The 9,659-nt window shown below is 55.4% G+C and overlaps 1 pseudogene; it reads left to right on the top strand.

Moving 5' to 3' along the window:
* Positions 1 to 1,206: 1,206 nt before the first annotated feature.
* Positions 1,207 to 9,092, top strand: LOC133262004 (DNA polymerase iota-like; annotated as a pseudogene).
* Positions 9,093 to 9,659: the final 567 nt, after the last annotated feature.

The following is a 9,659-nucleotide window of genomic DNA, read 5'->3' as shown; positions in this document are numbered from 1 at the left end:
CCGACTCACACACGCGCACACGCGCGCACCCCCCCCCCCCCCCCCCCCCCACAGCCCACCTCTGCGTGCGCTAGGCTCCCCGCCTGCTCACCGACCACTGTCTCCTGCTTGCTTGCTTGTTTGCTTTCTTGCTCGCTCGCTCCCTCGCCTGCCTGCCTGCCTGCCTGCCTGCCTGCCTCCTTACCGGCCCCCGGCGAACTGAGCGCGAGACTGCCCGCCCGGCGGGAGCAGCCCGTGTTTTCTTCGCTGACGGGGACCCGCTTGGCGAGCCGGAGGGGGGTCGGGGGGGGGGCGAGGGCGCAGTCGCAGAGCGTCAGGCTGCCGAACGCTGCCCCTCCCTCCGCCCACCTGCTCCTGGGCGGTGCCGCTGTCTGGGGACTGGGGCCGCACCCAAGGCGCGGCGGGTCCGGAACGGCAGCGCGAAGGGAGGGGGAGGGGGAGCGGGAGGGGAGGAGGGGAGGGGCGTGCACTGGGCTCGCTCTCTCTCTCTCTCTCTGCGTCTGTTATGTATGCGCCGCTGGGGGGGGGGGGGTGGTGTTATAAAAATTTCGCCTTGACCATGATCTGATTTAATTAATTTTTAATTACAATTGATTAATACCGAGAGGCAATAAGCAAGCAGCGCTGGGTACGCCGGGGGGTCTCCGCTCCTCCCAAGACGCACACCGACATTTCTGGGGGGTACAGTCTCTTATACTCCTCGGTCTTGGGTTTCAGCCAATCCTGTCGTCTCCTTCACCCGAATATCGACGTGGGTCCTTTTCATTGTTCTCCTCCTGTTGCTGGGGTCTTGTCTTCGGGTGAAGAAACTTCTTAAAAGAGTTATTGAATTCCTTGGTAATGCAGTAACGGGGGATGTCTATCACAAGCTTAACCACCATCTTAGTCCCCCTAAATTCCATTTCTTATACAGTTAATACACAAGTTTCACCTCATCCTGTGACAGGATGGATCTCTCGATTACCTAACCCCCTTAAGGCATTCAAGCGCTTAAACAAAGTACCCCTTTAATTAGCAAAACGTTTTAGACATTCAAGTAGTTAAACGAAGTACCCCTTAAAGTAACAAAGCGTTTTGATTAAGAAGGATTATTCCTTTGTTTCTTCTTTTTCATCGTTGTACTGACAGGAAAATCTAATCCTTCTTCTACGTTCTACACACGAGGCGACGATTTCAAGGATTTCGGATTCCACCCAAAGCGCAACGATGACGAGGACTCCTAAGTCGCTGACACGATCCGTTCCTATAGATCTCACAGGGGGGGAGGAGGCGGGGGGGCGGGGGCGGGGGGCGGGGGGGGGGTTGCTCCGCGAAGAGCGGGCGGGGCGGGGCGGCGCGGCGCGGCGCGGTGCAGCGCGGCATCGGCAGACCCGCAGGTGCGTCGGCTAGTGTGTTACAGTGTATCCCACGCTCGAGCGCGGGAGCTTGTAAGGGGAACGCGATGTTCGGTCCTCCCGGCCACCGCCCCTGCGGTAATCTGAGCATTTACTTGAGCGCGGACACTTTGTTACCGACTGCGTTTCTGTCTCGGTACGTCCCGGCGCAGAGATGCCTTAGCGGCCGGCGTCTGTCTCTCGCTTGGGCTTGCCTAGGGCCCGGTAGTGGGGACGGGGTGGCCCGTGTCTCTGTTTCTTGGAGCTGTCCCTGCCGGGAGCTCCTGCTCTCTGCCCGACTCTGCTCCCTCTCGGTAGTCCTAGAGGCAAGGCGGCTTTTCCTTGCCGGCCAGGGGTTTTGCTTCCCCCTCAGCTTCCTCGAGCACCTTGGGGAGCTCCCAGGCAGGCTGAGCGCTGACCGACCCTGGCAGGTGGAGGAGTCCCTGCCCCGGCACACGGCCCCTGGACTGCAGGGACCCTGCTCGCCAGGACACCGCTGGGCACCCCTGGCTGCACACCCACGTTCACACCCTGCAGCCAGCCCCGGAACGAGGGACCTGCCTTGTCCTCTCACTCCCGTGCTGCAGAGGCAAGCCCTGCTCTGCAGCACATCCTCCTCCTTACCTAAACAAGAGAAACTGGGGGGGTGTGGGGGGGTGGGGGTGGTGGTGTTGGAATGTATCAAAGACTGGCAATTAGAGTGACCACGGGAACTAGAGTAGGTAATTAAGAGTGACCTGTCCCTGACTGGTATTTGGAAGATGTTGGAACTGGCAAGGAACAAGGACGGCGGAACCGGAAAGGATGTCGATAGGAAAATCTGGTAGACCTTTCACCTGATGTAATCGCAAGGCAAACACAGAAGTGCTTGGCTAATTGCTTGGAAGCATATAAATATCGTGTCATCTGTTCAATAAACGATGATCCAGCTTGCACTCTACGTCTGGGTCCGTGCCTCCGTCCTCACACACGAGAACATCACTAGTGGGGTACCCTGTTTGGATGGTCACCAAGAGCAACATAATCCTCCCTTCTACCCTCAACCACGCTATCTTCATCTCTTCTCCGAAGTTTCAGACACATTTCCCCAAAACCACAACCAGAAGAACGTCTTTGCAATCTCTTCCCAGCCCGTTGCGGAGGGAGGAGGCTGGGGGAGGCGCCTCGGAGCGGGGTGGGGGGAGGAGGTGGTGGGCGCCCCGGCATCTGCAGAACCCCCGGGTGCCTCGGCTGCTGTATTTCAGCGCGTCCTGGGTTCAGCAGTCGCAGCCTATTTTCTCAGTAGCTGGTGCAGTGCCAGTGTCCGTCCGTCCCGTCCCGTCCCGTCCCGTCCCGTCCCGTCTAAACAGAGAAACCAAGAGCCCTCCTGACATATCCCAATGACTGTCCGAGGCAGCAGCTTGAGGAGATCCTTCCAGGAGCTGCAGCTGCATTGCCCTGCACCCAGAGCCTTATCGCGCACGGCTCGGAACGTTTCTCCTGCAGAGACCTCTCGGCATCCTCCACTGCCGAGTGCCTTTAAGCTCTCCGAGGCTCGCAGGTCTCCCCCTGTGTGCCTGCAGGCAGTGCCCCAGCCCCGCTCCTGGGCAGAGAGGTCTCTGCAGCTCTGCCCGCTTGCCAGCATCTATCTACGTCCCAGGAGCCTGGCCCAGCTCAGCAGCAGCAGACGCCCAGCCCAAGGTGGCTCTGCCTCTGCCCCGCTGGGCTCCCTCCGGGGCTCCCTGGGGCTCCAGGGGAACACCACGGGAAAGAGCCTAAAGCCAGCACTGTTGTTCCTTCCCTCAGGTGGCAGACGCACTGTCTTCCTGCAGTGCCATTTCTCTGATGAGGGACAGAGCTGAGTCGAAAAAACTTTTCTTGGAATTGCACAATCGTTCAATTTGGAAAGGACCCTTGAGAACATTGCCAACCATTAACCTGTGCCTAACAAGTCCACACACCATGAGAACACGTGGGGTACCCTGTTTGGATGGTCAGCAAGAGCAACCAGTGAATTTTACACAATTTTACATCCTACCGTAATTTCAGAAACCTCCTTGCATAGACTGAAACACATTTAATAACTGAGTAAACCAACCAAACATTTCCCTCAAGTTATAACTGGAATTCAGCACTATGTTTGGAGGCAGAGACAAGAGGTGACCACACCACTCTGTGAGAAGGGTGGATTGAGGGAGACCCCTGCTCATGTTTCTCCTAGAACACGGGAGTAGAAAATGAAATATTACTTTTAATAACGTACATTCCAATTACCACTGAAGATATGGAAGAAGATGCTAAAGCCCAACAGGTTTTACCAGGAAGAACAAAAGTTCCCTCCTGTGCTGTTTCCTTTCCCAGCCCATGGATACTTTCCTCAGTAACTGGAAGGGTAATCTGTGTGTCTACTGCACATGAACAATTTTTTGGTGGTAGATCTGCAGTCAGATTTATCTCCAACCGAACCATGTACCAAGGAAACGCAATTTTCAGCTGTACCTGCAGTGCCCTGCTAGGAACTGCACAGCTGGTGACTCCAGAAATAGCTGGGACCTCTTCTCCCAAGGAATCCACCAGTGACAGGAAGGAAAAACACTTCTCTGTGACACCAGGGGTCACTGCTTCAGCTGAGCTCTATTCCCTTTTCAGAATCACGCCAACCAACTGCACAGTAGTTTTATCAAAAAAGCTTTTATCAAAACGTGACTTCCCTGGAACACTTCAGTTGTAGAGGCAGTAAATTTATGTACTGGGGTGGGAGGGACCTTAAAGCTCATCCAGTTCCAACCCCTGCCACAGGCAGGGACACCTTCCACTAGAGCAGCTTGCTCCAAGCCCGTGTCCAACCTGGCCTTGAATAGTGCCAGGGATGGGGCAGCCATAGCTTCTCTGGGCACCCTGTGCCAGGGCCTCAGCACAGGGGAGAACTTCTGCCTATGAGCTCATTTCGGTCTCCCATCTCCATGTTTAAAGCCATTCCCCCTGTCCTGTCCCTATAGGCCCTTGTAAAAAGCCCCTCTCCAGATTTCATGTAGGCCCTGTTTAGGTATGGGCTTAGTAAGGTCTCCCTGGAGCTTCTTCTCCAGGCTGGACACCCCTAGCTCAAAGACAAAGCCCCACTGACACAAAGTCTGTGGTTGACAAGTTGCATAGATACGTAAGTACCAGGGGATGAAAACTGACATGCCATTGAAGATAGCAATGTCAAGTGTAGACGTGCTCTGTCATGGACCTACACTTGGAGCCCTTTGCAGAGGACAGCAGGTATTGTATGGCTGTTGAAACATTCAGTCACCAGCTAACTCAGAGCATCCTTGGGCTTCCTGAGGCTCCAGGGGAGCACCATGGGAAACAGCCTGAAGCAAGCACTGATGCTTCCTCCCTCAGCTGGGAGGCACACTGCCTTCCTGCAGTGTCATTTCTCTGATGAGAGACAGCTTGGTCTAAACAAGATTTTGTAGAATCATGGAACCATTTAGGTTGGAAAAGACCCTTAACATCGAGTCCACCATTAGCCCAACGCTGGCAAGTCAACACATTAACCATGTGCCTTAGAATTTGAATACCTCCAGGGGTGGTGACACAACCACTTCAGCAGGCAGCCTGTTTCTTGTCCCCTCATCAGACAGGACAGGCAGGCCAGGACGGGCTGGGATCTCCTTTACCCCTGCTGCAGGATGGGATTCAGCCTGGTTAGCTGAGGCATCTCACCCTGGGACTGTAGCCGTGGGGCTGGAAGGGGACTCACCTCCCTCCCATGAACACCACAAACCCACACAAGGTCTCACTTCCTCGAAAGGTGAAAATGTACCCATACATAGATGATGTCTTAATCAGAGGAGGTTGCCCCAAAGAACTGCAGCAACAGCAGTGTGGCAAGCACTGTGGTGCAGAAGTTGAAGTTCCACCTAAGGAATGACAGAAACCAAGCAGAAACCAGTCAAATCGGGGGGTACTTGGTGGATAGCAGCAGTGCAGTGATTGCTGCAGATACCTTCAGAAAAACAGAACAAGGGCAGATGCCCCAGACTAGGAAGGAATTACAACAGCTTATGGGTCCTCCAGGATACTGGAGGAAACATGGACCTGGAGCTCCATCTATAGGGAGCCGTCAACCTCTTGGAATCAGTTCTCCCTCTTATCCTGGGTTGTCTTCTCCTCCTAGAGCTCCTGCGGGAATATTGTCCATTGGTGGAAAGACTTGGTTTGGATGAGAACTTCCTGGATATCACGGATGTGGTGGAGAAATGTGTAGGCCGCTTCCATCCAAGTGGATGGGCTGGGATCCGTGTCTCAGGCCATGTCTACAAGCACCAAGGTGAGTAGCCCGATCCACCTTGGCTTCAGAATAGCCAGAGAAGTGGACTTGGGAAAGTCCAGGTATCCTGGAATCATGGAATAGCTTGGAAAGGACCTTCAGGATCCATGGAGGCATCAGAGTGGCTTCAGTGCGCAAAGGGGCTCTGGAAAGGGCTTTGGATGAGGAGCTGGAGGGATGGGACCATGGGAAGCTTGGGATGGGATCTTGGGAAGTTCTTGGGATGGGATCTTGGGAAGTTCTTCCCCATGAAGCTGGTGGGACAATGGGGATCTTGGGAAGTTCTTGGGATGCGATCTTGGGAAGTTCTTCCCCATGAGGCTGGTGGGACAATGGGAATCTTGGGAAGTTCTTGGGATGGGATCTGGGGAAGTTTGTCCCCATGAGGCTGGTGGGACAATGGGAATCTTGGGAAGTTCTTGGGATGGGATCTGGGGAAGTTTGTCCCCATGAAGGTGGTGGGGCCATGGGAATCTTGGGAAGTTCTTGGGATGAGATCTTGGGAAGTTCTTCCCCGTGAGGCTGGTGGGACGATAGCATCTTGGGAAGTTCTTGGGATAGGATCTTGGGAAGTTCGTCCCCATGAGTCTGGTGGGACAGTGGGAGGTGGGAGATATCCCATCCCCAAGGCCAAGCTGGAGCAACCTGCTCCAGTGCAAGGTGGCCCTGGATGCACTTTAAGCTCCATCCATCCCATTCCATGATCTAGGAATGTGCTTCCACTTGATCCAGGAAACCAAACCCTCCTGCAGGACCGGAATGCCACCCCCTCACCACCACCCCCTGAAAAATCCATGGAATTTGGTTGACTCCCCACATCCTCCCCACTTCCTTCTCCTTCCCAGCCATCAACATGCAGGATCCAACCCATCGGAAGCTCGCCGTTGGATCCCAAGTGATGGAAGAGCTCCGGGAATGCCTTTACTCCACGTTGGGCCTCAGCAGCAGTGCTGGGGTGGCCACCACCAAGCTCTTGGCCAAGGTGGTCTCTGGGACCTTCAAGCCCAACCAACAAACCCTGCTTCTGCCTCACAGCACCCAGGAGCTGCTGAGGAACCTGGGACCCATCCGGAAGGTGCCAGGTAGGTTCTGGGGTCCCATCCGGGTGGGTGCTGGGGGCCCATCCAGAAGGTGCCAGGTAGGTGATGGGTCCCATCCAGGTAGGTGCTGGGGTCACATCCAGGAGGTGCCAGGTAGGTGCTGGGGTCCCATCCAGGTGGGTGCTGGGGGCCCATCTGGAAGGTGCCAGGTAGGTGATGGGTCCCATCCAGGTAGGTGCTGGGGTCACATCCAGGAGGTGCCAGGTAGGTGCTGGGGTCCCATCCAGGTGGGTGCTGGGGGCCCATCTGGAAGGTGCCAGGTAGGTGATGGGTCCCATCCAGGTAGGTGCTGGGGTCCCATCCAGAAGGTGCAAGGTAGGTGCTGGGGTCACATCCAGGAGGTGCCAGGTAGGTGCTGGGGTCCCATCCAGGTGGGTGCTGGGGTCCCATCCAGAAGGTGCCAGGTAGGTGCTGGGTCCCATCCAGAAGGTGCCAGGTAGGTGCTGGGTCCCATCCACAAGGTGCCAGGTAGGTGCTGGGGTCCCATCCAGGTAGGCACTGGGGTCCCATCCAGAAGGTGCCAGGTAGGTGCTGGGGTCCCATCCAGGTAGGTGCTGTGGTCCCATCCAGAAGGTGCAAGGTAGGTGCTGGGGTCACATCCAGGAGGTGCCAGGTAGGTGCTGGGGTCCCATCCAGAAGGTGCCAGGTAGGTGCTGGGGTCCCATCCAGGTAGGTGCTGGGCACCACAGGGAATTCATTCTTGCATTAGACCCAATGCTTGCGGTTTCCTTTAGGAGGCCGGAAGGGCTGGGTTGAGTTGAAGGCACCACCAGTATGGATGGGTCGTCTCCCACTTCCCATTATCCCATCATTCCCACAAGCAAGAACTCCCTCAGCTCCCATCCCAAGGACCCCTCGGATAGGATAATGCCATTCCCATGTCCGTATCCTGACAGGCATCGGCTCCAGGACCGCGGAACGACTGGAAGCGTTGGGTGTGAAAACCGTGGTGGATCTCCAAAGGTTTCCATCTACTGGCTTGGAGAAGGAGCTGGGAATTGCGCTTGCTCAACGGATCCGGAAGCTCAGCTATGGGCAGGATGAGGCCCCTGTGACACCATCAGGACCTCCTCAGGTAGGAGAATTCCTTTAAGGAATTCTCAAGGAAGTCCTTCCAGAAGGTTCTGAAGCTCCATGTGTCCACGATTCATTCCATATCTCCCTGCTTCTATTCCTCTTGGGAATCTGGGATAGAATCCAAGTGATGCGATTCCTTCTGCTCTTGGTCCTTTAGTGATGAAGATTCCTTCTGGAGGTGCTTCTCAGAGGCGGAAGTCCAGGAGAAACTGCGAACGATGCTTCCAAGCCTCTTGGAAAGGTGATTGTCTCCAGAGCTCTTCCCGGTGGAATCATGTTCCTCATGGAATGGCTTGGAAAGGGCCTTCTCCATGGAGTAAAGAGGGATATATGGGGGGGTTCATGGTGGCCTTGAAGGTCTTGTCCAAGCTCCCGATCCCATGATCCAGTGATCCATGATCCAATGCTGTGGCAGCTGCCATAGACTTGGAATAGCACTTATTCCTTGGTGCTCCATAGAATCCGCCAGGATGGCAGGCATAAGGTTGAACATCCGCCGCTTCTCCTCATCGGGAAAGGGGTTCCATCGGGAATGCTGTCAGAGCCCTATCCCACCGCATCTCCTTCCCAAATTTGGGAAAGGTAAGCTTGGAATGGTCCACTTTGTGCTGCTACAATGGGATGCCTTTCTCCAATCCCATTATTTAAGGTCATCCCATTCTCAGCTCTTTAAGCTTTGGGAATCTTTTCCATTCCTTGATCCCAAGAAAAGGGGGGATCTTTGGAAGCTCTTCCCTATGGGGCTGCTGGGACAATGGAATGGGCTGGAAGAAGCTCCGGCCTCCTTTGCCTTTGCTTCATCTGCTCCATGCCCTTATGTTGAGGCCACCAGGACATGGATGGAGCATCCATGTGGGAATATCCATGAGGGCTGGAATCATCTCCCATTGGAATCGGGCTTAGGCGGACATAGGAGACATTGAGACCAGGATGCTCCAAACTTTACCCTTTCCTACTCAACTCGCTGTTATTCCATGCGTTCCTTGGGATCTGATCCCTGTTTCCCAAGGGTTTTCCCATCTTGTAGATCCCGGGAGCCTCCTCTCGCCCTTGGGGAGCATCCTAATGAAGCTCCTGCGGAAGATGATCCCGACGGAGCTCCCGTTCCACCTCACCCTCCTCAACATCTGCTTCTCCAGCCTCCAGGAGCTTCCCACCAGGAAGGGCTCCATTGGCTTCTACCTCAAGGGCAAGGGCCCAGCACCCCCTTCTGGCCAAGGAGGGAGTGGCAAGGTGTTTGTCTAGGGTGCTTATGAGTGCTATGGGTGCTGAGGGTTCTATGGGTGCTGAGGGTTCTATGAGTGCTGTGGGTGCTAGGGTTCTGTGCATGTTGTGGGTGCTGAGGGTTCTGTGAGTGCTGTGGGTGCTAGGGGTGTTGTGAGTGCAAGGGTTCTGTGCGTGTTATGGGTGCTGGGGGTGCTGTAGCTGCTGGGGGTGCTGTGTTTGCTATGGCTGCTATGGGTGCTGGGAGTGTTGCTGGGGGTGTTATGGGTGCTGGGGGTGCTATGGGTGCTGGGGGTTCTGCAAGTGCTGGAGGTGTGGGTGGTGGTGGTGGTGGGGGTGTTACGGATGCTGTGCATGTTATGGGTGCTTGGGGTTCTATGGGTGTTGGGGGGTCTGGGAGTTCTAGGGGTGCTGGAGTTCTGTGGGTGCTGGGGGTGCTATGAGTGCTATGGGTACCGTGGGTGTTTTGGGTGCTGGGGGTGCTGTGGTTGCTATGAGTGCTATGGGTGCTCGGGGTGCTGTGTTTGGTATGGGTGTTATGAGTTCTTGGGATTCTGTGGGTGCTGGGGGTGCTATGCTTGCTGGGGG

The sequence above is a fragment of the Pezoporus flaviventris genome, unplaced genomic scaffold, assembly GCF_033815535.1.
Source record: "Pezoporus flaviventris isolate CSIRO_AGI_PZ_B2104156 unplaced genomic scaffold, CSIRO_AGI_Pfla_v1 ptg000178l, whole genome shotgun sequence".
NCBI classification, from domain to species: domain Eukaryota; kingdom Metazoa; phylum Chordata; class Aves; order Psittaciformes; family Psittacidae; genus Pezoporus; species Pezoporus flaviventris.
Note: the sequence above shows the minus strand (reverse complement) of the source record. Positions and strands in the feature narration are given on the sequence as shown.